Genomic DNA, 6,443 nt, shown 5'->3' with positions numbered 1-6,443 from the left:
TGGAAACCTCCACATAGCTTTGAAAACCGCAGCCGTTGCGTGTTGGAGGTGTACTGCAAGAAATGGAACGGATAAATATTGTCCCTGCAGTCGCAGGAGCAGTTATTCCTTGTTAGCCCCTTCTGTTTCCCCGTTCATTCATTATTTCTTGTGTTAAGCCCTATTGTTGCTTTGCGCTAGTGGCACCTCAAAGCCGACAGATGATCAATTAATGAAATGTACTTTGCACGCATTTGTCTTGAGCTGCACATTCTCCCTGGGATCCCACACAGAAGTAAGCTATAATTAAGTCTTATAAAGAAACTGTTGAAAGTCTTAGTGATAAATTATAATTATCATCTGCCAGGGAAAGGAAAGGATATGAGTATATTCCATATCATAAGGAGATTATGACTAGCTTTATTTTATTTGATCCTTTTTTTTCCTTTCCTGTGTTAAACCTCATTAATTCCCTGAAAAGAAATGGAAAGCAGACAATGGTAAAATAAAAGGGATCCTAGGCTGTGATCCAGAGCCGTGGGCACAAATGCAGGTTTAAGAGATGCTCTTTGCTGAGCTTTTCTGGCTGGTGGCAAGGTCTGTGTGCAGCTCATGGTGATGGTGATCAACCAACGGCTTGCCAGGTAGTTGATTTTACTCCTTTGCTTCTGTTGGCGTGATGCTGTGGAAGACTCCCAGGTGGAAGAGCAGGAAGTGGTACCACAGAATGGTGGGATGGCACCAGGAGTCCCCACGCAAGGGAGTTGCAGGTGCTGGGAAGGTTCAGCTCAGGCTCAAGGTACCTCCCTCCCCTAGAATGGTGTTCCCTTTCTCTTCAAATCCCTTGGAAATGGTGGTATGGGCAAAGTGAGCATCGGTCCTGTCTCCTGCTTTCCTGCACCATCAAGATGCTCAGAGCAAGCTGGCCATACTCAGGTGCTGAGAAATGACCGTCTCCATGTCCCTCACATGGCTCTTGGTACCCATGTAATTTTTTTCCAGCTTTCTTGTTGCAGTGGACTGGAAAGTATGTTTGCAACATCCGGAAAAAGCCCGGCACCCACCTGCCCACGTGTTGTAGGATATTGCATTGGAGAAAGCTGGGTAGATGCAGGGGAAAGAAATACTTCACAGGCCCAAGGAAAAACCTGTAGGGCTTTGTCAAATTTGGCTGCTGTACCTGTTTACCGCTTGAAAGATGAATGGCACAGCTCTACAGCACCAAAAAAGACGAGGGCTTTTTCTCCTTGCTTGTGCACTGGTGTCTCAAGCAAGATCCCCTTGCAGTACCTTCTGGGTTCAGGCTGTGTGGCTGATCGTGTTTCCTTCTTTTTCTCTCTGCTCCTTCCTCCATCATCCCCCCGGGCTATTTCTCATGCTTTTCCTCACTCTGTATCAAGCAGTGAGAAATGAGCAGCCCTGTCCAACTGCCTGCAATTACGGGGACTCTTATCTGAGAGCAAACAAAGTCTCTGTTTGCAAGGGAAGGACTTGAGGTCTCTTGGGTTTATGGAGCTGAAAAACATATGTTACCGCTTTCATGGCTCATTTGTTAAGGAGTCCTAAACTTTGCTCTCCTACTGACGTATATTTTCCTGCTTGCTCTTTGCTCCTGTGGCTTTCCCAGTGAATGGATTCAAGTTTGCTGTTTCCCTCCTCTATCCATTTACCTTTACCTGGTGGAGATGGGCAGGGATTGCGGACGACCTCTAAATTTCAGGAGCACTGTGCTTCAAATCTAGAGGCAAGCACTGCAAGGCCTCTTGCTATGTCCTGGCAATGACTGAACTGCTCCAAATCCTAACGCAGACCTCCTGGCTTTTGCTTTTGTATTTGCCATGTGTCACGGTGTTTTTTGCCCCTTAGGTGGTTACTGGCTCCAGATGTTGAGGTATTTCCTCTCTTAGGATCAGATGCTTGTGAATTCAAAAGTTTCAATGTTTTATATGTGGCCTGAGGCATTGCAGGTTCAGCCAGACCTTGGGAGAGATGTTGTCATGGCTTCTGAATGCCCCGTCACAGCTGTAACAGCAGGCTGGTAATCCGTGAGCAAGGATGAAACCGTGGGATGGAGGGTCATGGAGAAAGGAAGGGTGGCTGAGGTGTAAGGAGGGAGCTTGCATTAAATTCAACTGAGCACATGCAAGTGCACCTGAGGGCAGGAACCAGGGAGAAGATGTAGAGGTAAAAGGGAAGGAGTGATGCTTGTGTGGAACGATGCACATAAAGAGAAGAAAGAAGTGCCTGGAGCTCTGAGCACATTTTGAGCTGAGAAAGACCTTTCTGGCTGTCCTTGCGTTTATCTTCCTCATCCTCACATGGGACTTGTCACCCCTAAGAGGGGTTTCTCCTGGACTTCTCCTGGAGTTGCCAATTGAGTGTTTGCTGATACCAGCAACAGCACAGAGTGAATGAGTTGCAGATACTTGCACCTTGCAAAGCTTCAGAGGGAGATGAGCTCTTAGGAGTCACTGCCTTCAGGGTGAAGAAGCCCAAATATTTGGTGAGTCATCCCTGGTCTTCTTGATACCTGTCGACTCTTTCCTTTGCATCTACACACAAGCATTGCCTTTTGTCTAGTGCCTCAAGCATGTCCTGTGCTTCGCTCCTCAGCAGAGACCCAGCAGTCCCCTACAGCTGTGGGGCAGAGTTGCTCAAATTCTCCCATTTGCTAGGTAAGACCTGTATGCCGAGAAGGAGCAGGAGCAGCCTTGGATCAAGTCATGATCTGGGGCTTGGCAGAGTGATTTCTGCTTTGGATGAGAACTTGCTGATCCTAGTAGATTGGGTGTAACGGGTTTATTGGCTTCCCTGGTCTCTAGTCTCTGTCAGTCTCTGGTTGTACTTCTGAATGGGTCTGGCAGGTGACTGCGAGGTCTTTTGTGCATAGCCGTTTCTCTTTTGAGCAGAGGAGGACTTCAACGACAGTAGCTGTCATTCCCTAGTCAGTTCATGTCGGAGAGAAAGAGCAGGTGCTGGTAAAGGATGGGAGTGATGGGCTCCTTCTTATGAACAGCTCCAAAGAATTGCTTTCCTGGGTGCAGAATTTGTGAACTCAGATGCCTAAAATTAAGCCATCTACTTGCCATTTCCTAAGGCTTGGCAAGGGCTGGGTGCCACCATGCCCTGAGGACTTTGGGGTCAGCTCTTGGACAGGGTGTCCCCCTTTGAGCATTGAGGGCTCTGAGGTCCAAGCCTATGGTGGATACCTAGCCCTGGTCTGGCATCCCAAAGAAAAAGGAAAGGGGTTGCACTGTGTTGATAGTGACTTCTTTCTGCTTTACGGTCCCCTGTACGTTCAGACACTGCATTGCATCAAAGAGCTCCCGTACCCCAACCGTACCTTCTCCTCCTGGTGGCAACAGCCTTCAAGACTCCAAGCTCCAGAAATGCTCCTGAAGTAACAATACTTTGTAATTTAAGTCTAGCATCACTGAGCTGGCTAAGAGCAATGGGACTGTGGGAACTACGTGTCTCCTTAGCAGGCCAGATCGTCTTGTGTAGGATGATACACCTCCACTTACTTGAGCGGAGATCTGTCTCAAAACATCTGTGTTCAAGACGAAAACTCAGTCTAATTTTATTGCCTTCGTGGCATGCTTTGGCCCTTTGCAGGCTCCAGAGGAGCAGCTGTGTGAGGCAGTTCTGTCTGTTGGGGCCTGGGAGAGGAGGGACAAGGTCTCTGGGCAGAGAAAGAGAAGAGGCAGGGCAAGGAAGAGGAGTGGATGGATGCTGCACCAGCAGAAGCCAGAGCCCAAGGCAGGGGACAGGTTATGCTCTTTGTTTCTTGATATGAAATGTTTTACAAAGTTCTTATTGCTGAGATACCCTAAACATCTTGGGCAACACGGTCAATGGGGATTCAGGTAGTGTGAGACGTGAAGGCTTTTGCTCATCTTTGGCCAGCCTGATGTTTTTGGGAGGGCCAGGGGCTGGTGGAGGTGGTTGTGTCAAGGAGGCTGTGTTCCTTTCTTCCTCCTCAGCCTCCCCTGCAATGAAGGGTCCCTTCCCCAACAACCCCTGGGCTTGGAGAGGTGACTTGTGTGGGAAGACTAAGGCAGGAGCTCACTAAATTCTTAGTTGCCGAGCTGTTCTTAAGTGCTCTGGTGCATAAAGCTGAAAACGTCTTTCCCTTGCCCTCGAGGGTGAGTCCAGTGTGAATTATTTAAGCGTTCAGATCACCGAGGCCAGATGATGTGTTTGATACATGGGAGAAACTGGACGCTGCAAGTGTTGAGTAGCCTGTGCTGTGGGTGAACAGGTCTGCCCTAGAGGGGCTGTGGGTTGTTCACCGTGTCCTGTTATGGCTACCATGTGCCAAAAAACGTGGGAAATGCAAGGAAAACCCCAAATAGCAGGTGACTGTGGACTCCATACAAGAATATGCTTGAGGGGGAGAAAACATGGACTACCACGAAAGACTAGAATAGCTGGAGTTGTTCAGGCTAGTGAAGGCTTAAGGGGAGACATCCAAATGTAAGTACATGAAATACGTAACAGAGGAAAAGTTTAAGCTGTTCTCTAGATCCACGGTGAACAGGGCATGAAGTAATGGGCTTAAACTGTACTACAGGAGACTAGACATTGGGGAAAAAACCCCAACTTTTAATAGTAAGGCTAGTTAGGACTGGATTAGCCTGTCTTGAGATCTGGTGGGATCTCCATCACTGGCAATTTTTATGAGGCGTTGACTAACCCCTAGATTTAACACCTGACATGCTGTTGTAGCCAGCCAGATGGAGTGGACAGTGTTTTGAGGTCTCTATAATCTCTGTTTTCCTGTCAGATCCTGTGTGCTCGTAGGTACCTATTGATGTGTGAGCCTCATGCCTACACCAGGAGTGTGAGTAATAAACCTCATGACCCACTGACAGCAAAACTGATGGGTTTGGTCCAGTGTCCTGAATTCCTGTTGCTGAAGGAGAAGGGCTGGATAAGAATGGATGCTGTGGATTGGTGATAGGGGAGCTCATGGTTTAGGGATCCTCGTAGGAGGCAGCAAATACTGCAACCCCATGGCACTTTTCTGGTAAGAGCTCTGAAGGTTCAAATATATTCAAAAGATGTGGCTGGGGTAACTTGGTAATGGCTGGGTTTATGCCAGGTGCACTTGAGGCCAGGCGATGAAGACAGCAGGATCAGCTGTCGTCTGCACCACTTGCCGGTGGCACAACACCCGCGCCCCTTCTCTGTGCGCTGGGTAATTCAAGGATCACTATCTTGCCACATGAGACTGGCATCAATTTTTCACTATGGGGTGATCTACTGGTGCCCAGATCCAATACTAGTGAGCCTGTAGGGATGGCGTGACCCCGTTATATCCAAAAGTGTCTGATTCCCTGTGGCTGTCCTGGATGGGCAGACACGCCTTGTCTCAGGAAGGCATTCAGGGCATGGCTCGATTAGTAGTGGTCCAAACTGAAACCCCTTTTGTTTCATTTCCATCCTCTCTCCTTGCACCGCAGCTGCCAATAGGTGAGGACTTTTGGAAAGGGTACCAGGGACACATCACTTCAGTTTTAACTTGTGTCTTATATATCTATTTGTGCTTTCTGCAAATCGATCGTTTTTTTTCTGGAAGGGTCAGTTTGCAAGGATTTATCCACAGATTTCTGCAGACACACTGGGCTCTGAGTTATTTGCAAACACTTTAGGTGTACATTTCATCCGTGTGTATGGTGCAGCAAACTGTTCATTCTTGTTCTTAAATAACTAAATAACTATTATTACATCAGATACATTGGGGAACTGGAGTCCGAAGACGGGACTCTGCAGCAGACACATCTGAATTTGAACGTGGTTGGTGTGGACTCAAGGGTACGATGGCACTTTTTAATGCAACAGAAAACCATCTCTGGCTATCGCTGTGCTCAAAAGAAGTGCTGGATAATGATCCTTCTTTGTATGCCCACACAAGGCTTTTTTTTCCCTAAATCTTTCCTTGCGGTCTTGATAGTGCCCTGCTGGTGAACTGCTCTTTGCTGGTACAAACCGCTGTGCTGTTTGCTTTGCTGTTAACTACATCGGTGGCCATTTACCACCAAGTTCTTTGTTTAAATTCTTGATTATGAAGAGATCTCCCGTGTGTGCATCTTTACAGCTACTCTTTCTACCCTTGAAAAACTGTGCCAGGTAAAGCTATTTCGATCAGAAAATGATTTTTTTTTCTTAATGAATCAGTCTCTGCAGTGCTGTAGTTTTGCCAGGATAAGAGAGATGTTTACCTGGAGAGTTTTAGTCCCTTTCCTACATGAACTAGTTAAACTGGTAGCAAGTTGCAGGCAGGTCACAGTGATATCGAATTAACTCCCATGGCTAAGCCTGGGCTCAGGTTCATCTGACATAATGTGGGAATCTGCATGGAGGGCTTAAGTTAGTGATTTCATTTTCCAGAGCTCCATATATAGTCAAAAGGAGGCCGAGGTTCCCTCAGAGGTGATCCAGAGCACCTAAATTACAACCAG

The sequence above is a fragment of the Leptosomus discolor genome, chromosome 1, assembly GCF_034619465.1.
Source record: "Leptosomus discolor isolate bLepDis1 chromosome 1, bLepDis1.hap2, whole genome shotgun sequence".
Classification (NCBI taxonomy): Eukaryota; Metazoa; Chordata; class Aves; order Leptosomiformes; family Leptosomidae; genus Leptosomus; species Leptosomus discolor.
The sequence above is the reverse complement of the archived record's forward strand: the minus strand, read 5'-3'. Positions refer to the sequence as shown.